The following is a 23,318-nucleotide window of genomic DNA, read 5'->3' on the forward strand; positions in this document are numbered from 1 at the left end:
GAAACACAAAGACCCTGAGGTTTGAGATGCCCTGGCGCGTTCCAGAAACAGCGAGATCTGTGTGGCTGCAGACAGTGGGCTGGGGAGCGGAGCTGGAGACGAAGGTCCAGGTCCCCAGGGTCTCCCCGGTGGCGGGCTCGTTGCAGGGACCGGCAGCTCTGAGCAGAAGACGGACGTGCTTCCAGAGGGCGCCTCTGGCTGGCACGCTGATGACAGACATGGCATGGGGTCGGGGGGGACAGGCAGACCCGGGAGATGGGCTAGGAGACCACGGAAATCGTAAAACCAAGAGGTGTCACTGAGTCAGGCCAGGGGGAGTAGTGCAGCGTGTGAGAAGAGGGCCGAGTCTAGATAGATTCTGAAGTTGAGCAAACAAGCTATGCTGAGGAACAGAAGATGAAGGAATGAGGCAGTGTTTTGCTGGGAAGGTGGTGACAGTCTGCTCTGTGGCCATGCCAAGCTGAAGACGCCTGTGAGGCATCCAAGTGGAGACGTCAGGTAGGCAGTGGACAGGTGAGTCCAAGACTGCAAGACAGTGGCCCCTGATCCAGGCCAGGAGGACACACTGAGGGTGAAGGGAGCCGGGAGGAGACGCAGGAATAGGGGACGCAGCAGAAGGGTCAAGTTCAGGTGAGCAGGGGAGTGGCCTTGGGTCCGGCCACACGGAGGTCACTGGCAGGCAGGAGGGCTGACAAGTGTGTCAGGAGGACAAGCAGAGGAACAAGAGACGGATTGTGTTCCTGCCTCTGATGTCCCAGCGCCAGCTGACGCTGTCATTCATACGCTGAGGTCCCAACACTGTGTCAGCCTTGTGTTCTGCGTCCTGATTTCACAGGGACCCTGCTTTGCACACTTCACTCCAGATAATAACATTTGTTTTGCTGGGGGCCTTTCCTGTAGATACAGCTAGCAGGTTGGAAGAGCTGCTTCTCTTTCTGATTTACTGGAGTTCTTCCCATGGATGGCTGCAGAATTTCATCACACGCTTTTCCTGCATCAACTGAGACGACAAGGTTGTTTTCCTTTAATTGCTAATGTGGTGAGTTACATCCGTATGATAGCTTCTTTAATGTCGTACCCGCCTTGCGTTCCGGGATAAACTCAATTTGGTCACAAGGTATTACACGTTTAAATGGCCAGGTCCTGAGCGCTAATCTTTCATTTAGGATGTCTGCGTTCACGGTGCTAGCACCGGCCGCCGTTTCCTTTCTGAAACCGCCCGGCCTAGCTTCAGCAGGAATGTGTGTTTGCCTCTCTCCTCATTTCCATTCTCAGAGTCTGTACAAGACTGGGTGTCTCTCCTTGAAGGTTTGCTGGACGCCCTCTGTAATGGGCGGGGCCTAGCATTTTCTTCGTGGAAAGATTTGTACTCTTGATTCAATTTCTATGTGGCTATAAAACACTTCACACTTCTTCCAATTTTTAGAACCTTATTCCAAATTTGTTCATAAGACTCTTTTTTCCTTGACTCCCTGTTGCATCTGCAGTAATATCCTAGGCTGGGAATCTTAATTCCACTTCTCTACGCTGCCCTCATTTTCGTTACCGATCATGCTTGAAGTGTGTTTAATTCACCAGCCTTTTCAAAGGACTAACTTTTGATTTTGTTTCCGATCTGCTGAGCTTTTGTATTTCATTTATTTCTGCTGTTGTCTTTATTATATTCTTTCTTCTGCTGACTTTGTTTCTCTTTTTGCTGTGGATATATTCTAACACACACAAATGTGAAGTGGCTTTGACTTATTCTGAAACCAGTTCTTTTTCTAACATAAGATAGATGGTTGGCTCATTAATATTTGGCTTTTCTTCATTTCTGACATGAATAAGCATTTGAGGCTATACATTTCCTTTGGGTAAGTCCCACTGTAGCTGCATTCCACAGTTTTAATGAATTGTATTTTTATTATTCTAAGATTTTTCTACTTTGTGATTTCCTAGTTCGAATCAAGGTTTACTTGTGTTTTTTTAAATCTATGAACATGTGTGGTTTGCTTTTGTTTTGTTTTGTCTCTAGGATTTTTGGTTATTGATTTCTAACTTAATTGTGTTGTAAGAGAACGTGACGTATATGATGCCGACATTTTTGCAGGTTTACATTTGCCTTTTGGAATAAGCCATGATCAGCTTTCCCAAACGCCCCCTAAGGCAGCACAGCCAGAGACCCTGGAGCCACAGTGTGACTGGGACGGGGGGTGGGGGGGGCTCTCTGTGCCTCAGTTTCCTCATCTGTAAAACATTAGGAAGATTCAATCAATTAACCATGGAAAGCCCTCAGGACAACGCCTGGAGCACAGTCAATAACACGTAACCCACTGTGACCCATTATAGCTGGTTTACTGCAGTGTGACCTGCCTTGCAGATGTGATCGTTTCCTTCTGTCATTCAAAATGTCCCTTTATCATCCCACGCATATTACACTCGCCTATCTCGGATACATCTCTTCCCGTAGCCTGTTTTCTCTGCTTATTCTTGTTCTCGGTAGCCTGCTTCCTCGGATTTCAGCGACTGCTCCCCTCTGGGAGTTTATGTTCCTTAGAACGTTGATCTGTTGGAATTCCTGGAGGCTTGTATCACAAATGGTTTTCTTTGGGGGAAAAACTGTATTTGTTTCTGCCAAAGCCCAAGGGCACTCTTACCCTGAGACTGCTTTACGCTACATTTTTTCAGCTTGGTGTTTTTCAGGACTAACGAGTCATGTGAACTGGAGCTCCACGCCCACGTGAATGCAGGACTGGTGGGAAATTCTGAGGGTTTTGTTTCTTTCCCTTATCTTTAATCTCTACCGCCAAGGCCAGGAAAGGCGAACCCTAGCTCCTGTGACCTGTGTAGTCGGAAGGGTCTCCAGATGCATTAAAATCAGGCTATGGGCCCTAAAAACGAAGGGGCAGATACCAGCTCTGCTTTTCCTCCTTAATCTCTGCAGACATGCATTCTCTCATGTTTTCTGCTCTATGATGGTCTCTCTTCCTTTGCCATTATGCTTTGTTTTGTTTTTTAACTACACCGACATCCTTCGGAGCGTTGTGACAGGAAGGGCCTTCTGGACACCAGGTTCTCCTCCAGCCCCTTATTTGTCTTTAAATCAACTCACGTCCTTAAAAACTTAAATGGATTACTACTGTAGCTTTGTAGAACAGACCTGATGTGCTAGATACAGTTTTGCTAATACGCATTAAAATATACATAACCATTAAAATTTAAAATGTGTGTCTATGCTGGAACTAAAATCAACGAACAATTCAAACTCAGTGAAACGGCAGGAAGGCCTCAGGAACACGGCCCCCGATTTCTGTCTGCACACCGGCCCCTCCAGCCAGTCCTCATGCCGAAACTAGGTCACTCTTTCTCACTAAGCGAACTCCGTCTCGTCCCAGAGCTAGTTCAAAGCGGCACTGCCGTTAGGACAACATCCAAACTCCTGAACCAGACACGCAATCCCGACATCCCAGCCCGCCCCCCGTCCCACCTGACATCGGACCTGCTCCATTTTATCTAACACCAGACCCGTTCAGCCTCTCCTCCACTTTGCACCTGCTGCCACCCTAGGGGTCTGGGCCAGATCCACCCCATTCATCCCTCCAGGTCCCTCCCGTTCCTCCCAGGCAGTCAGCTGGCCAGCCCTCGTCCCAGGAGCCCGCTGGTCTCTGTAACCTTTGCCACCTGGTGCTCTTCAAGGCCCACAGGTCCTTGTTGCACCGGCCTGGGAGCCTCTTCTGCCCCGAGCACCGCAACAGGGTCAGAGATGGGATGCAATGACACACACACCCAAATCCACGGATCTGCGTGCCGGCAGCTCAGGCAAACTCCCAGGCTGAATTAGTGGAAGCTTGACTCAGAGAACAGAGCTAAAGAAACATGCTTCTCCCTTTCCAATACGTAAAGTGTCTGAATAACATACGACAAACCTCAGACCTTAAGGCCTCAGGGGAACCAGCCCTGAGAAATTCGTGATTGGTACCTGACACTGCAAATGCTGAGGGCAAAGGTCTCCAGCAGAACTCAGAGACATTCCAGCATGAGAACCTCTGTAGGAATCCCGTTCGCACTGTTAATTTGCTTCACAGCTTTTATTTAACCAGAGAGGGCAGAGTCAGCATGCCAGCCCTGGGCCCCCATCACTCGGATCCGAGGCTGGCCGGGACGCTGCAGCCCCACAGCCGCCTCCAGCTGGAGCAGAAGGCAGTCCCGGCCGCTTTCCTACGGGCACAACATTAGGGACAAATGGAGCTTTCCAGCTTCGCCTAAGTGGATGATTTGTCTTTGGTGACTTGGTGAATATTAAAATCGCAATTTAATAAATAAAAAATTTGTATCATAATGGAAAACAGCCTTGTGCTGTAATGAAGCTTAACCTGGACAATAACTATCACCTGATCGGGACAGGGCCGGAGGCGGGGGTCCCACAGGCAGCCCCCGGACAATGCCAGCTCAGAACAGGGGTGCCCACTGTCTCCAGGGTTGGCAAGTTCCATCAGGGCCTTCCCAACTGGGCCAAAGTCAGCCGAGAGGACCAGGCATTTCCAGACCGGCAGGACACCAGTTCTCCCAGGAAAGAGGATGTGACTTTGAGAAACCCCCGCTCAGGGGTCGAGGTGGGGGGCTGCTGGATGACGGGGGTGTCAGTCCCCCAGGAAGCACAGCGCTGGGGCAGGCAGGCTCACAGTGGGTGTGCTGGGCCCTGCCCCCAGGACAGGCTCTGGGGAGGCAGCGGAACCTGGCTCCAGGCCTTCCAACCCCTTCCGCACCCGGCTGGCCTGCAGTCCAGGGCATCCAGATTGGGAGGGTGGGTGGACAGTGGCCTTGCCTACTGAGCGAGACCATGCAGCTTCCGGGTATCTCTAGAGCAGGATGGCTCTATTCGGGAAACCCGGAGTTGTCAGAATGCAGCAGACAAAGCCAGAGAGAGTCCTGCACCCATGGAAACTGCCCAGCCCTCAGAGATTCAGCCCAAACGCGGCAGCCAGGGGCCCACCCCACCCAGCCAGCGTCCTCCGCAAGTGACTCTGCCCCAAATGACCCTTCACAAGGGCCTGTCCTGCTCGCCTTCTGTGCACACAGCCACAGCCCTGGGGTCAGAAGCAGCGCTGGCAGTCAGACCCAGAACTGAGGGCTTCGGGGACCCGGAGTGCGCGGCCAAGGCCCCACTCTCCTCCTGGCACCAGGGCTCCCTCACCCACAGGCAGGGCCGGCAGTGGCAGCTGGCACCGCACGGAGCAGAGATCTGCCAGAGGGACGGGGCAGGACGTCCAGGTGGGCCGAGGGCAGCAACAGGGCCCAGAGCCCACAGCCCACCTGCACCCCCACCCCTCTCTGCGGCTGGGGGCGGTCAATCTGCAGGGGAAACGCTCACGCCACTCGGCGAGGGTCAGGGATATTGTCGTCAAGATTCTCATGGGTGATACAAACGGCTCTAGCACAATAGAAGGGGACGTCTGGCGCACTTCATTTCAGATCGTTTCACCGTTCCCTGTCTTACTAATTAAAGGAACAGAGTAGCGCTGGCTGACGACCCAACAGTGACTCCGCCTGGGCCACACCCACTGCCCAGAGCTCCTGTGGGCACCATGCACATCGTGTCCTCCGTGCTTCGGACAGTTAGACACACACTGTGCAGTGGGCCCTGGCACGCGCGTGGCATCTCACAGAAGTGCAGAGATAATTCTGCAAGTGTTCTAACCGTCTAAGCATAGACGAAGTGACCAGTCTGCAGCCGCTGGCTCGGGGAGGAAGGGAGGGATGGAGGGAGGGAAGGCCGCGGCACCCCTGCTGCCCGGGGCGTGGTGGGTCTACTGCATCTTCGGGGAACACGGCCCTTCCACTGCGGCCCCTCTGCCCGTCAGCGTGAGCCCCACACCCCCAGCCCACATTCTCAGGGTCGCACGCTGTGCACCCGCCTGGAGCCCCCACGCCTGGAGCCCCCACGCCTGGAGCCCCCACTCCAGGCCCGCGCTGGAAGGCCCAGGGATCTGACCACCGCCCATCTTCCTACAGATCAGAAGACAGGCAGACAGCCTCAACGGCTGCCCCGTCACACCTGGCGGCTGCGGGATGGCGCCCTGTTGGTGTGGGCACAGGACTGAGCCAGCTGTGCGTGTGGCCCTGCCTGGGCGTTGGCCTTGTCTCCTAACACAGGGATGGTGCTTACATTGTTCCCCGGGCCCTGCTCACACACCTGGCAGCTAAGATGCCCTCTGCCACCCGAGCCCTGCTCTTCTCCCTGCTCTTCCTCCACTCCCGCTCACTGGGTCTCCAGCCCAGGGTTTCTCGCACCTTCTGAGAACACGCACACTTCCCACAACACCTCTCAGCTGGAAGTGGGCACTTACAGGAACTTGGGGGGCCGCCACCTCCCCATGGCTTAGGTCCCAGCTGCCTCCCGAGCTCCCAGGGCTGGCTCACACCCCACACACTACAAAGAGTCACTCCTAGCTTTCCTAGGGTCAACTGCCAATTCTGCAGCGCCTCAGCAATGTCACCAGGGTGAGTCCTCAGTGAGCAGGGGTTCGTCCTAGAACATTCCACCAATGGGGGTGGGAACTGAAGAAAGAAGTCCCATTGGGAAGCTACCAGCACAGGTGCTGGCCCCTGGCACGGCCTCGACAAGCCAAGGGCTGGCACCTGACCACTTACTCACTGTGCCCGTGGGCTTCTTGCCAGCATGGTCAAGGAACGCTCACCCCGGTGTTCTCCTTCCAGAACCTTCTGGCCTGAACTCACAGAAAGCCCTAGCTTGAGCTCAGAGCCTAGCTATCAGCAGAGACAGCCTGTCATCCAAGGCTGCAAAGCTCTCTGGGGTCTGTTTTCACCCCAATCAGGGCAGGACGGCCAATGAAGGTGCTGGGCCCCAGGTGGGGCCCCCCAGGACCTCTGGTCACCTCCATGAGTGTCCCCGGACGCCTCCTGAGGGCCGCATGATAGGCCTGGGGGTGAAGGTCAGGCTCCTGCCACACAATGAGCAGTGCCTGCACCGCGGCCCCACAGAGCGCCAGGCGACATCAGGCCATCACAAAAGCCCCAGGAGGTCAGGGCAGGGTCTGCACATGCTTCCCACTGGCCCATCGCCTCTCTGAAGACCAGGCTCCTAAAATGCTCCCTCGAGAAAAAGGTCAGCGTCTGAGGACAGGGGCTGTGGGGTCAGGGAGAGACACTGTCCCTGTAACTGACACCAGTTCTAAAAGCCACAAGTCTGTGTAGCTGAGGGGAGACACTTCACCCAGGAGCCCGGCTGCACTTGGAAGTGACCGTAAAACAGCCCAAGCCCGTTCCCATTGGATCCGACGGCTGAAAGCTGCAGGCCCTGATTTTTATTTTCTCCAGTAAACCATCCATAAACCAGGCAGCATCCGTACATGGTGCCCCAGAAGACGGCGGGGGGATGGGGATGGGGGCGCAGTGGAAGCCCACCTGGCTCCTGGGGACCCTGGGTGCCCAGTGCCCCTCCCCCTGCAGGGGCACTCTGACAGGCCGAGCCGAGGCAGGCAGGCAGGCAGGCGCCTGGGGTGTGTGGCCCCACGCCTGCCCAGTTTTCACTGGGGGGAAGGGGGGGCCGAGAATCCCTTCCACCAAGTGTGTGTGAGACGCTCGTGCACAAGATGTAAAAGCTCTCCAACAGACATACAAGAAACCAAATTAAATACAGAGGTACCAACTTAACGAACAAAAAGATTCGATATTGAAGAGATGTCAACTGCCTTCCATTTCAATTTATAAATTCAGTGTATTTCTGATAAAAGCTCCAACGGCGGTGCTCTGTGGAACACGAGCTTACCCTGAAGCTGGTGCTGAAGAGCGAAGGGCAAGGAGAGCAAGGCAGCCGTGAAGCTGGGACGACGGAGTGAAGACTGACGTCTGCTTTCAGGACATCTGTGAGGCTACTGATGGCCGTGTGACCCTGCCCGGGACAGACCGGTCTGCGAGTGGGACAGAGGTCAGACACACACCGTGCTGACGTGGGTCAGTGAATGGCAGACAATTGGCTGTCCATGGGGACAAAATAAAGCCTGATCCCTCCTTCACGCCACACACAAAGCCAAATCCAAGGCGAATCCGAAAGCAACACAGAAAAACAAACCATAAAAGCATGAATTTTAAAAATCACTACATTTAACTACACAAAAATTTCAAATTTATGTATGACAGATGACACGATTCTTAAGGTGCATATACAAGTGACAGACGAGTAAAAGACGTTTGCAGCACATACATGACTGACAGAGGTATATATGCGCATTTTTAAATCCCCCTAATACTCCATTAGAACAAGACAAACTGGGCAAAAGAGGTGAACAGCCCCGAGTGCTGAGGACAAACGGGAAAAGTCACTCAGATGGACTGTTGACGGGACCAGCAGAGAGAAACGAGATTCCGCTTGCAGTTCTCTGACGGGCCAAACCCAGAACTTCCAAGGAACACGGAATATAGGAGATGACACGGGCCAAAGGAAATTCTGCGCAGGCTGGTGGTGGAGGGCAGTTTGGAGATTTGGTGCTACCCAGAGGCTCGCATGCTGCAGCCCAGAAAAGTCTTTCTCAATCAGAGCACCTGCTACCTGGGTGTAAGGAGACACGCACAGGAATGTTTGACTGAACACTGCAATTTCAGAAAAGTTAGAAACGGGTTAAATGTCCTTCAATGGAAGAATGGATTTATAAATTCTAGCATATTTATACAACGTAAAACTACAAAGTGTGAAAACAAATGACGTATACATCCATCAATGTGAATACCTGTTAAAACTATAAACCTGAGTTTTAAAAAGCGTGTTGCAAGCAATGTTGAAGTATGATGCCGCTTGTAAAAAGTTTCGGAATATTCATTATGACACTATATACTGTTTATGGACACATACCTGTGAGGCAAAAATACTAAAGCATGTTTCAAAACGACAAAAATGAAATTCAAGGTCGGGGTTACCGCTGGAAAGGGAGGAGGAAGCTTTAATGGTACACTTAAAATTTAATTTCTAAGTAAGAAAAGATCTGAAGCAAAAATGAAAAAAAAAACTCTTAGATTTCACAATGCTGGGCAGTAAGTACACAGGCATTCATCAGATTATTATCTACCCTTTCCTGTAGATTTAAGATTTTTCATAGTTAAAAGAAAAAGACTGGAGACTAACTTGAAATGGTCTTTTCCAGAGTCACCAAGAGACCACTACGTGGAGGGACCGCTGTTCTCCGTGGCTCTGGCGCCCTTCTGTGGCCTCAGCGAGGCCCCGTCCTCAGAGTCTGACCTCTACGACCTTGGGCGAGCCCTGCGCAGCGTCCTCTCCCAGGTCCACCGACAGGCGTGAGGCAGCCCTCCTGTCCTGCTACTACCTTCCCACTGGCCTTCCTTCAGCTCCACCGAGCGGGGCCATTCTCACGTTTGCTCTCTTGGCCTAGAGTTTTGAGAAGCTGGAGAATGAGCAACATGACGCAGAAGAGGTCCCACCCGGCCCCCCCCCGCCCCTCCCGTCCTTCAGTTACTGGTTGGTGGCTGGGGAAATCCAGATGTCCTTAACGCTACGAGTTTAAACCCGCATGCAGGTTCCACAGTGGTGGAGCTAGTTTTGCTTATGACATGAAAACATTCCAGTTCAAAATGACTACAGATTAAATGCAAATTACTTACGTATGACATACAGTTTTAGAAAATGTAGGGCATAAGGCAAAGAAACAGTTTTCCTTGTATTTTTATAATAGAGAAACTGTAATAAAAGGAACGATTTTTCACCTTTAATTGCATCATTAAGCTTTCCTTATTATCTTTGGCACCGAAATAACAACGAATGGCCTTGGATCTGTGTTTATGTAGATGGAGCTCTGAGGCCATGCAAATGACAGAAACGGTTCCCGGTCTTTGCTTGGATCCAAGTGCAGCAACTTGGCTGTGCAAGCAAAATCTTTGCTATGATTTCCTTTGAAATATTCATCGCCAGGCCACTGCACTAGACAATTACGTAGCGGGAATGCAGGGCACGGCCGTTTTAACATTCACACAGACACCCCCACGTCTGGGGCAAGGGCTAGGGCTGGAACTGTAAATCACAGCTCACTATGCAGCCCAACCCTGACGCTCAGATGAGCCTGGTGCCCATCCAGTGGCCTCAGAGTGACTGGTGACTGATCTATTATCTCTGCGCCAATCTCTATTAGCTTTCGCCGGACATTTATTGGCATGTGTCTGTCCACGTCGGAGAACATTCCAAATGGTTAAATGACAAAGGTCACAGCCAATCTACCTCATCCTGAGAGTCACTGGGGGACGCTTGTCACTGCAGCCTTGGGGGGATCATCTGAAAAAGGGAGGTGACCCGCAGTCTCCTCCCAGCTCTGGAATTTGGGGTGTCTCTCTAATGTATCAACAATTCTCAACTGAAATGAACATTTTAAAGCTACGTAGTAAAGAAAAAAACAATAAAAAAATACTAACATATTTAAAAATTCCTAATAAATGTTTATTCTTTGGTTGATGTATAAGTCAGGGTTCTCTGGAGAAACAGAACCAACGGAATGTGTGTGTGTGTGTACAGTAAGTCCTCGCTTAGCCTCACTCACACAGGTTCTATAACGTGAAGCAAAACAGTGTATGATGAAACCAATTTTACCACAGGCCACTGATACAAACAAGAGTTATGTTCCTACAGTGTCTCATCAACGTTACAATGAAACGGTGTGGAACAAAACAATGTTATCCAAGCACCTGTTCACAGAGACACTGGCTGGTTGACTAAAGGGACTGGTTCATGTGATTGCAGAGCCTGGGAGAATCCAAAATCTGGCGGGCGGGCTGCAGACCCGGGGCAGGGCTGACGGATGCTGCAGGTGAAGCACACAGGCCGTCTGGAGGCAGAGTCCTTCTTGCTCAGGGAGGCCACTCTTTGTCCTATTCAGGCCTTCAGCTGATCAGACAAGGCCCACCCACACCAGGGAGGGTAATCTGCTTTACTCAAAGGCCACTGATTTTCATGTTAATCTCCTCCAAGGACACCTTCACAGAAACATCAAGAGCAACGTTTAACCAAGTATCTGGGTTCCGTGGCCCAGACAGACCGACCCATAAAAGGAACCATCACAGTTGGATGACCGTGCAGACCATGATCCGTCTTCAGTTGTGAGCGGTGTCCCCCAGAGCCGCGTACCTAAGCCCTTTCAAATGCCACATGACTGGTTTCACTACTCAAATAATGTGCAAAACCTCCACATTCCCCGAGGACTGAAAACTCCCATGGCTCTGAGATGAGAAAGGCCCCCAGAAGTCTCCCAGGAAGGTCTCGGAGAGTTCTGGAAATTGCACAAAGCAGGGCACCTCTCTGCCCCTCTTCCGCACCTGCACCCTGTGGTCGCCCTGCCTCTGGCCCTTACGGGAGGCGTCCGTCCTTCAATGCAAACAATGCAGACCGTGAAAGCCGGTGAAGACGCCAGCCATGACCTTGATCTCAGGACTTTGGCCAGCGGGTCTCAGGGCAGAGCGCTGCTAGCACAGGCACTGGAAGCCGCCTGTGTGAGTCCCACAGCCGCTGGAGCATGGGCCGCCAGTCACCACCCAGTGACGTGTAGGGGGTAGGGGACGCGCGAAGGCAAGTTCACCTCACAACTATGCATATGGTGCTGCTGGCCTGCAAATGCCTGGCTCCTTTATCGTGAAAGCAGACGTTTTAGTGCTGCTGTCACAACTTCAGGAACGACACAAGTCCTGGGAGACTGTGGAGCCAGCGCCAGGGCTGAGCTGTAAGAGGGTTTAACTCTGTCACCAGCATCAGCTGCCCTTGTGATGGCCTCTCCCGTTTCCCAAACTTCACCTCTGCCTGGCTGACGACCTGGCGGTTACGGAAAACTGCATGACTGTCTGATCTGTGAGACCACTCTCGAGGCGTCTGCGCTACCCCGTCCAATCTGATAAACTCTACCATTTTTTAAAATTTTGTCAAGGATATTCCTGGCAAACTGAAAAGAAAAAAATCCTGCTGTGGGTCTGATTATTTTTCCTTTGAAGCAAGAAATGACATCACGCCACTTAATAACTCAAAGCCTCACTTCTCTCCGTAGACGGAACTTAGCCAAAAGACACAAAAGTCAGACAATGGGGAGTGAGCTGCAGCGCTCCAGGGAGAAGCCAACCTTCCGCTCACTGCCCTGCGATGACTCGGTGGCACTCTGGAAGCTGGGCAGGACGCAGGAGTGGCAAGCTCAGGTGGCAGAAGGCAGAACTGCCTGTGGTGAGTGTGACGGGGCGTCCGCCCCCTTACCCCGCCCCACTCCAGTTCCCACTCCCAGCCCCCGCCCCACTCCAGTTCCCACTCCCAGCCCCCGCCCCACTCCAGTTCCCACTCCCAGCCCCCGCCCCACTCCAGTTCCCACTCCCAGCGCCCGCCCCACTCTCCTGAGGCCCCTTCCTGACCACGGGCCTCCACCCCCTCCAGGCCCCAGTCTTCAGAGGCCCCTAGTCCCTGAGACCGGGCTGCTGCAGCCCCCACGCTGTAGCCCCTCCCCCGACACAGCACACGCGTGTGCAGCCCTCCGAGCTCACGCACTGTCCCCACAAGGAGAACGTCTCCTGCACCTTCCGTGTGCAGTGCGAGTCCTGACAAGCTCCCGAGCCCCGTCACACATGCTAAAGCCTGAGGAGCCGGAGGTGACGCTGCCACGGCCCTTAGCCAGGGTCGCCCCAGCACTTTGCGAGCGCACACAGCGGGTCTTCAGGAAGTGAAGGAAATACGGCGTGCCTGTGTGCTGTGCCCAAGGCCCCAGGGACTGGCCTCAGGGGGGCTGCCACTCGGCCGCTCTGAGCCTTTGCTCGTCATCAATGAGCGGACGGACCCCCGAGCTGGAGCCAGTACGTAACCCTGTGCTCTCGTAAACTAGGCTGTGACCAAGACTCTGTTTTCAAACTAATCTGAACCAAAAAAATCCACTTTCACCTCACGGCCATACTCTAGGGAGTTCCAGATATAGCCGAAAGTAGAACAGAGAAAAGAATTTATGAGCTAAAAGAAGGAAAATTACAAGGCATCGCCACACACTGAGAAATAAGGACAGAGCTTTCTACAGCCCAGCTGCCCCGTGTCGTGTCCAGCTGTCCAGCCCCCCGACCACTGTCACTACTGGACATCCTTTCAAGCCTTGGTCCTTCTCAACTCCCTCCCCCAGGCCAGGCCTTCAGAGAGAGACAGTGTGTGTATATCGTGAGTGAGGTCACTTGTTCTGTGGATGTTTCACCCCTGGGCTCCGGCCGCCTCCTTTCCCATGGCAGGTACACCACTGTCCCCTCTCCCAGTTATGCCCTGCAGCTCGAACTTCGACCTGGGGGCTCCCTCCGAGTTGGATGTGACGGGTTTTCACAAGAACTGGTGGAGAAGTATCCCGCGTGTCTCACATCAGGAGGACGCGATGTCCGAGGTCTCCTCTGTGATCCCATGTCTGATCAGCGGTCCGGGAGCTGCCAGATGATGGATAATCCATCCATTATCACATTCCCTGCGAGCCAAGGCTAATGGCTGTGGAAGCCACTGGTCGGTCCTGCCCTAACCTGTCAATTTCATTAGGGTGACAGTGCAGTTCCATCATTCCCTCTGCGTTTGTAGCTGCATTTCTTCTGCAAGGACTGACTTTGCCTCAGAAACCACTGGATCACCAGAAAAGCACAAAACTTGCTTGAGTCTGTCCCTTCGTTTACCCACTGATGCCCTAGCAACCCTCAAAGGCCAGCCAGCGAGGGATTCCTTTAGAAATCACTCTGAATTCATGCACTTCAACACATCTGATAGGTGCCAATCTGCGGCTGTGATAATTCTTCTGATGCTGTGTTCCCATCTCCAGCAGCTGGGAACCCCTTGAAAGCGGGCTTTAGGGGTGACCCCAGGAGTTTCCGAGAGGCCCCGCTGGCTCTACGATTCCACGTTGCAGGCTCACCTGGGACACCTGCTGCCCCAGACCTGGGATCAAGTTCCTTGTAACAGGAAACTGTGTGGGGACTGTGGGCCTGAGCATGGCCCCACCGTCTCAGTGTGCGTACCTACAAGATACGATCCCGTTTCTTTAAAGAGAAAAATACACCACAGCTTCATACTGAGTCTTAATTCACATTTAAGATTATAGGGTTTTTACTTCTTTGATTTTATGCTTGATTCTCTTTTATGTTAAAAATCTTAATTCCTATATTATCGTAATTACTTATTTGCTTTACCCTAATGTATGTATTTATGTGTAATATAAGTATTTCGGTACGTGTGTAAGTAATAGTTTCAAGACAGCACTCATATTACTAAACAGAGTTTACTGAACAGAGTTTTAAAATATTTTTGCAATTCTTTTCGTGGTTGAGGTATATCCTAGTAGGGCTGTACATTCGAATTGTTTGGAAGTCTATTTGAAGTAATTTTTCTCTGTGGGATTAAGGCACCAATTGATATGCAGTTTGGCTCATTTTTTAAACGTTAACTTTGTCCTTGCTTTGACAAGACAGCTTTCTTATTTAGGTTTGGTTTGGTTTTGTAATTATGGGAAGCGATACGTGATTCCAAAGTGAAAAGCTGAACCACAGTGCGTTTCGTCAAGTTCGGCTGCGTCCCTGCCCCCACCGTGCCCCACCCCCCACAAAGACCGGACCCTTTCACCGGCTTCTGGGTTATCATTTCATTGATGTTTTCCTTTTGTTTGTAATATAAGCAAATGTGTGCTCAGGGAAAGAGGTGTGTGTGTGTGTGTGTGTGTGTGTGTGTGTGTGTGTGTGTCTACACGCATGCGCACACTCATACTTTCCCAACCAACCAGTCGATGGGTGACAGCATACCACACGCTGTTGGCACCTGTCTTCCCAGGAAACAGCACCTGTGTCCCTTACCACCCCTGCACAGTGCGCCAGCCTGTGCCTTTGTCACAGTTTACTCTACCAGCCCCGTACAGATGGACGTCAGTGGTGCTGTTACAAACAGTGGCACCACGAACAGGCCTGTGGACACAGCATTGGTATTTTTTCCAGTGTATCTTCTGATAGGTTCCTGGGCCAACAGGTAAAAGCACGTGTTACCTGCTCGAGAGCCCCCGACAACCCTGTGTGTTCACTCCGCTGGGTCCTGCTCTCCACCTGCTGAGGCTCTGTTCTCACCTCACAGCCATCGGCCCATCTTCCTGATTGGCTGACAGGGCCGTCGCCACGGCTGATGGCTTGGCTTGCTTTGGTGACTGTTGCGTGGTCTGACCCCTCACACAAATATTACGGCAAATACTACTGGACTGCAGCAACAAGGGACTACGGCGTTTTCTTCTAACTTTTCATTCTGAGATCACGGTGGATTCACGTTCTGTTGTAGGACATGATACAAAGAGGCCCCATGGACCCTTTCCTGAGTTCGGGGCTACATTTCTCCTTAAAGGAAAGGGAATAATGACAGGTCCTTGTGGGGTCAGGGCCTCACGTGACTCAGAAGAGCACTGGCTAAAGGGCTCGAGTGACCTCTCACAGGTGGTTACACACTACATGCCGCTAAGGCCGGGCACGCGTGGGCATCTCAGTGGGCACTGCTGAGCTGAGGAATCTTAATCGGGGTGAACGAGCCCAACTTGACTGTTTAAATAGAATGTTCACTTGGTTTGCGTCGCACATTGGCCAGAGGGCATGAACGCACGCGTGCCGTGTGCACAGCTATGGGTGTCCCCGGCACTGCTTCTGAACAAAGCCCTGTGGGGAGCCATGATTTCTTGTTTATTCTGTAACCTTGCAGACTGGCTCAGTTTTAGCTCTTAAGGCGTTGTCTCTGCTTACACCTGGAGGGTGCTTGCAAGCTGCTGAGGAATGAGGTGGGAACGGCCAGTTCCCGGACACAGATCACTGATGATTATCAGGGTAATTGGTGGGCTTTGTCATTGAGATAATGACTTTGGGAGAGTTTCAGTGAGTCTGTAGTTCATATGTAAAAGTTGCAAATTTTACTTTCAATGAGAAAATGCTCACTCGTGATTGTTAAGCTGCACGTACACAGGTGGTATATATTGGTAAAGAAAAGTAAACTCCGTGCTTCAGTATCACTGGAGACCGGCCGCATCATCATCATTGTGAGTGTCTTTTCATTCCCACTCCCCCTTTCAGGATCCGCGTTGATTCGTGGCTGCTGGTCGGCCGCAAAGCCCAGCTATTCTCCCATCTCTGGATTCATGGTGAATAAACATTAATTCAACCATAAAAATTACATTGTTCAGACCTTTGGCCATTATTTTTCCTACTTGACGACTTTTACACTGATAAGAAAGAATTCCATTACAACTGTCATCTTCCTATCAGATTGTGGCTTTATGTTTTCTTATCTCCATGACTTAGGACATATATGTTTAACATGGTTTAGCTACAATAAAATTGCTGTCTTTAATTAACTTAATAAAATTTCCTCAGCCTTTTTAAATCTACATATGATCACTATTTTGCTTCTGCTCAAAACTGGTAAAGCTTTGCCCAGCATTTTATTTCTAATCCTTCTGTGTCCCAAAAAGAATAAATACTAAGATGGAAACTCCAAGCAAAATTTGACAAATATACTTTAAGATAACACGAATGAAACATTCACCTAATCTGTGGGTATTTAAAATAACATTTTTGGTGCTCTGTTTTACTTTTTGGAAATTTACTTTTTTAATTCACGATCAACCAAACAACCACTTTGATATTCTATTATTTTTAAATTGTTTAACTAAATATAGAGTTAATACAAAAATATTATATATATACATACATGTGTGTGTGTGTGTGTGTGTATATATATATATATATATATATATATATATATATATGAAAGTAAAAGAAGTCCAACAGAACAAATATTCTTAGTCTTGCCATCCCTGGTGTAAGAAGAAGAAAACTAACCACTTACTGGGTAACTTTCCCCAAAGCCAGCCTTTCTTTGAGTTTCCAACCCTGTGAAGGCAAACACTATCGAAATACATGTTTATCATTTCCTTGTTCTTTATCTTTGTACCCGAGTTGTTTCCTCCAGATCTGAATTTCAGATAAACGTAGCAGAAGGGATGTGTGAATTAAGGACTTTTTTCCATTCAGCATCGTGTTCCTGAAATACACTCCCATTCCACACAGCTGTAGACAATTCTTAGTTTTCACTGTCTCACCAACACTCCAGTTTGTCTACTACTACTGACCGGGATTGAGCTTCTTCTCCAGTTTTTGCTATTAGAATCAGGGCCCCTGGGAGCTTGTGCACATTTGTAGGAGTCTCTCTAGAGCTGTGCTTCTCAAACTCGCGGCTCCACAGTCACCTGGAGGACCCACCCAGCGTTTCTGATCCAAAGGCGGCTGGGATGGGGCCCAGGAATTCCCAGCAAGTCCCCGGTGGTGCTGGTGGTGCTGATGCTGCTGGCCCAGCATCACACCTTGGAGCCACTGTCTAAAGCAGCACCTGAAGCAGAACTCTGCAGCGACGGAGACAGCAGGTCAGCTCGCCCAGTTGGCGCCACTCGCCACCAGGGCCCAAGGACTTGAAACGTGGCTGGTGAGACTGAGGAACTGAATGTTTTAATTCTTTGAAATCTAATTTAATATTCATAAATAGCCACATGTGGCTAGTGGACGGCGCAGCTGAGTACCTATAACCCAGGAGTGGAATACCTGGGTCAAGGAGAACGCATCCTCAGCTCGCCCAGGTAAAGCCCATGCTATATGAAGTGGCTTTACACTCCCACCAGTGGGTACCACGGTTCCTACTGCTCTACATCCTCCGTCCTCCCTAAATGTGATATTTTATTTTTCACACCTAAACGGGAGGCCCGCAAACCTTCCTGGTAAAGACGACACACAGCTCAGCCGAGGCCTTGGGGCTAACCAGCTGACTCTGAGGACAGAACCCTTTTTGGTGACTACTGTATGCAGAGGGCTGACCCCTGAGGCTCACTGCCTGGGGTGGGCCTTTCCTTCTGTTCCAAAGAAATTGGAGGCCTGGAAATTTAAAGTTCAACAGATTTGAGAAATGTGACTTCAGTGATCCACTTACTGTGGGTTCGTGTTTTGACTCCGTTTTTTCTTTTTCTTTTTTGGGTTTTGGGGATTCTGAGTATTTCTAGCCAGTGTTTTTAAATTTTTTAAATTAACTTTTTGATGTATAATTTCCATAAGGTGAAATGCAGACATCTAAGCACACTGATTAGCTCGGAATCACCACCCTAACAAGACAGGCTCATCCTTCCCCAGGAGCCCTGCACGGCCAGAGAAAAGCAGAGGAAACGCCAGCTGTGCTTCCTGTCACTCCTAGTTAATTCAAGAACCTCACAGAAGTGAGCTCTGCAGTATGTGCTCTTGTGGTTGACACAACGTGCCTGAGACTCACCCACGTGGTCTCTGATCAGTAACCCACTATATGAACTTGTCCGTCCATCCTCCTGCTGACAGATACATGTTTCCAGTTTGGGCTAATGGCAGTAAGGCTGCCACGGTCACCCTTGTACCCTTCCTGCTGTTGTTATTTGTTTTGGGGACATAAATGAACATTTCTCTTGTATAAATACCTAGGAACGGCGCTCCTGGCCAGAAAGCACACACGTTTAGCTTCATAAAAAGCTGCCAGTTCTCCACGGTGGTGGTGGCACCATTTAACATTCCCACCACTCGTGCGGAAGACTTCACACTCCCCAACATGCAGAGTTGTCAAATCTTTTAATGTTAGCTATTCTGGGGGGTGTGCAGTGGCAGCTGACTGTGGCGCAGTCTGCATCCCCCTGATGACTAATGATGTTGAATACCTTGCTAGTGTTTACTGGTTTAGTCACAACATCTTCTACTGTGAAATGTCTGTCTGAGTCATGTGTCCACTTTTTAATTGGGCCTCCTATAGGTCTTTGTAATACGGAGCTACAGAAATGTTTATGTATCCTGAATATGAGTCCTTTGCCAGCTATGTGCATGAGAAGTATTTCTTCCCAGTGAGTCTCAGTTACTCTGGACTCTGCTGGCCCCATTATTCTATCATCTGTCCTCATGCCAACACCATGCTGTCTTGGTTACTGTAGCTTTACAGTCCCTCTCAAAGCCAAGAGATTGAGTTTTCCAACTTAGTTCTTCATTTACAACACCGTGTAAATTTTGCTCTCCTAGGTCCTTTGCATTTCCATATAAATTTTAGAATAAACTTGTTAGTTTCTACAAAGAGTTTGGCAGGAATCTGATAGGAAATGCACTGACTCTCAAAATCAATTTGGGGAGAATATTTTAATATTAAGTCTTTCGATTCATAAATGAAAAATATATGGTACATCTCACCATATATTTATTTCTTCAACTTCTCTCAGCAATGTTTTGCAATTTTTTGGTGGAAAAGTCTCGGGTATGTTTAGTTAAATTTACCCATAAGTACTTCTATGAATTTCATGTATTATAAAATGGTATTGGCCTCTAAATTTAATCTTCTGATTGGTCATTGCTAATCTCGAGAAATATAACTGATTTGTGCATATTGGCCTTGTATCCAGCATCTTTATTATTATTTTGGTAGACTCTTTATGGTTTTCTACATACGCAATCCAAGAGGGAGGTTTATTTAGCTTTCCCTTCCCGGTCATTACACACTGTATCTCCTTTTCACTCCCAATTGCCCTGGCTAGGCCTGCAAGTACCGCACTGACGAGAAACATTCTTGCCTTCAACCTAGGCGGACAGCGTTTGATAGCTCCACCATCCAGTGCAACGTCAGCTGTAGGATTCCGTAGATGGCTCTATTACTGAGGACGCTTCCCTGTTTCTAGTTTAATGAGAGTTCTTTTCATGAGTGGCTTTTGAGTTCTGTCTGCATCTTTTAACACGATCGTATAGTTTTCTCTCTTTTTCTGTTAACGTGATTGATTTTGTAATGAACGTCAAACCAACCTTGCACACTTGGGATAAATGCCACTTAGTCATGACGTACTGGCATTTTTATATATTACTTCATTCAATTTGTGAATGCTTTCTCAAGGGCTTTGCATCTTTATTAGTGAGAGATATTGGTTTATCTTTTTTCTTTTCCTTATAGTGTCCTTGTCTCACTCTGGTTTTTCAGTTACGCTGACTAATAAAAACTGCTGAGATGTGTCCTTGACGCTCTGAAAGAACCTGTTTAAGATTGGTGTTACTTCTTCTTAGACGTGTGAGATTTCACCCGTACAGTCATCTGGGCTTCCCAGGTGTCTTTGTAGGAAGGTTCTTAATTACAAGTGCCATTTACTTGATGGATACAGGGCTTTTCCAGCTTCTTATTTCTTCTTGTGCAAAGTTTGATCATTTGTATCCTTCAAGAAATCTGTCCATTTCATCTACCTTGTTTGCCCATTTTCTATTTCAATGATCATTTTCTGTCTCACTGACTTTTTCCCATTTCCTTCCTTCGACTTCCTTGGGGAATAATTTCCTCTTCTTTTTGTAGCTTCTGAAGTTATTGATTTGAAATCTTTCTTCTTTTCTGATATATACACTTACAAGATTATCCAAGCACTGCTTTAGCTGCATCCCACAAATTCAGATAGGTTACTTTTTATTATTCATTCAGTTCAAAGTAGTACCTGCTTTCCCTTTGACTCAAAGTTTCTTGAGAGGTGTGCTGCTTAATTTTCAAAAACTTGGAGATTTTCAAAAACTTGTCTAAACATCATTCTTATTGATTTCGAACTGCATTCTATTATGGTTAGATAAATACACTCTGCATGATTTCCATCTTTTTCAATTTTCAGGTTTGTTTTATGGCCCAGGAAATACACCACCTAGAGTACTGGTGGCTGTGCACATGAAAACAAAGCTGTTGGGCATCTCTCATTGCTGGACTGTCAGTGAGATCGAGCAAGCTGCGTGATGATGGTGTAACGTACAGCTCCTCTATATTGGGTGTTGGTGTGTTCCTTTCATCAGTTGCTGGGACAGAAGAATTAAAACCTGCAGTTACAGTTGTGCAGGTGCAGTGCCGTCAACAGCGTTTAACATCTTTTATGTTAACTGCTCAGTTTGCAGCTTCCCAGACTGCGCCTTTCTCACCCACTGGAATGCTAAACGTGGCTCTGGGTGGAAAGGGAAGAGGGAAAAGCACCCCTCCGCAGCCCCCGCTGAGAGCCCAGCCAGCCGTCGCCCAGGCTAGCAAGTGGGTTTTTCCTTCTGTTCACGCTGCACCCAAGGGAGCAGCAATTCAGTGGCCTGGCTTCACTTCAGAGCCTAGTCCCGCACGCCCCACCTCTGAGGAGCACAGGTCTCTCTCGTGTCCCACGTGTGTGTTCAAACCCGAGGCTGCCCCCCGCCCCCCCACCCATTTTCACTCGGGCCTGGTGACAACTCTGCTTTCCTACAGGCTTTCCTGCCCATACAAGCCGGTTTCTGGTAGCCCATCAGCACTACTGGGTGTTAACTCTGTGGGGTTTGCACTATGCATATTTAAAGCTCAGCTGGCCAGGAGGCCGCCCCCCACCCACAGGAAGTGACGTGGGATCTGAGTCCCACGGGCTAGCACTGGGGCTCTGGACGGGAGGCTCTGTTCAGTCTGATTTCCCCAGGAGGCCATGAGCTCTAGGGCGGCAGGGACTGTGTCCTCCTGGCCTCTGAGCTCCCACCCACTGGCCTAGGTCTTCGGGGTAGGTGCTCACAGAGGCTGCAAGGTGCAGCATGGACTGGGTGGTAGCAGAAAGGAAGTGGGACAGCTGCCTGGTGGCGTGCAGCTTCTGTGCCCCGGGGGTCCCACAGGAAAGCAGCACTGAGGAGGCACCATTTACAGGGCCCTGCCTCTTCCGAGAAGCCGGCTCTCACAGAGCACGGCGAGGAGATCCCATTAAATGCGTAAAGAGCAGGTATTAGACAGATTGTGTGCATGTGTGTTTCTAAACCTATACAAAAAAGGAGATGACTCACTCGAGGGGACGTAGCTTAGGAACAATGAGAGACGAGCCTATCTCTCTCCAGAGAAAAGGTCTCCAAGTTGCCTGGGAAGGGTTAAGACGCAGAATTAACAAAGTACCTGCTTCCAGCACCTCCTGAGTTGTCATGGTGACATTTCCAACTGGAAACTGCTGACACTGGCCAGTCTCTTCTCCTAAGTTCTCTTAATACCCTGTTTCCCCGAAAATAAGACCTAGCTGGACAATCAGCTCTAATGCGTCTTTTGGAGCCAAAATTAGTATAAGATCCGGTCTTATATCATATCATATTATATTATATTATATTATATCATATTATATAAGACCTGGTTTTATATTACAGTAAAATAAGACCAGGTCTTATAATAATTTTTGCTCCAAAAGATGCATTAGAGCTGATGGTCCAGCTAGGTCTTTATTTGGGGGGAAACAATAGATGAGGCGACACATCACAGGAAAACAAATGAGACCAGCAGGGCCAGTCAGGGCCATCTCACCGAGCCGCCACATCAGCTGCACAGAAGCCGCAGCCTGGCCTGGATCACTGCAGGAACGGGGAACCAGCACCATCACCTCTACTGCTCTGGACTGAAAACAACAGTCAGGATGTCAAACCTGAATCCGTTCCTTTTTATTTGATGTTTTTTACAGACCCACCATGGCATGAGTCCCCACGGCCCCCCAGGAATATGGGGCGCGTGGCCCTGCACCACCTGGCCTAGGGCTGCTGTGGGATGAGTGCCAGGTCTCATCTGTACACATCGTTCCTCCCTCTCGCCAGCCTGGGGTCTGGCTGTCAGGTGTCCTTCCTGCCACGGTCACTGTCCAGCTGGGGTGGTCCGAGGCCCAGCCAAGGGCGGTTCTGACGACAGCCTCACACGGCTCAGAACGCTGTGGATGGAGCTCCGTGGGAAGATGCAAGAAGGGGATGCCCATGTCACACAGACCCTCCCGACATCGATGCTGGGGGAGGCTTTCCGCTTCCTGGCTGGGGTCTGCAGCGACCGCAGAACGGAGGGCTGCGCAGTGGATCCCAGGAAGGCGCCACGTTCCTGCGCTAACGAAGGTGCCCACACCACGGCACAGACTGGGTACTTCAATACCTTGAACAGAACTGCTGTTTCCTACAGCCTGGGAGGACATATGAGCTTGTGGTTTTCCAGAGTACACGGTTCCCTATTTCCTTGTGAGTTTTCGGGGTCACATGTATTTCTTTGCCCAGTCTATGCTTCCGCTTCAACAGTTAGAAGAGTCTTTCAGTTATCATTTTTCCTGGAATAATTTGTTATCCATCATTTTTATGGCAGCGTTAAATTTTAAGAGAGAATTGAGAGGGATAGAAAATCTATTGCCTATTCCAGTCCCAAAAGAAAGACTTTAATAAATGCACAACTTTCATTTTACATTCAAATCTGATCCCAGGGCCAGAAAGCTCTCTTCCTGGCTAGGAGCCATCTGTCCTTCAAGCTGGAGTGG

General features: G+C 49.8%; 1 protein-coding gene across 2 annotated transcripts in view; it reads right to left on the reverse strand.

Moving 5' to 3' along the window:
• The window catches only part of TBC1D22A (TBC1 domain family member 22A), a 273,872-nt gene that overhangs the window by 41,600 nt on the left and 208,954 nt on the right, over positions 1-23,318 (reverse strand). The gene's annotated exons all lie outside the window — the stretch shown is intronic.

The sequence above is a fragment of the Rhinolophus ferrumequinum genome, chromosome 10 (assembly GCF_004115265.2).
Source record: "Rhinolophus ferrumequinum isolate MPI-CBG mRhiFer1 chromosome 10, mRhiFer1_v1.p, whole genome shotgun sequence".
Taxonomy (NCBI): domain Eukaryota; kingdom Metazoa; phylum Chordata; class Mammalia; order Chiroptera; family Rhinolophidae; genus Rhinolophus; species Rhinolophus ferrumequinum.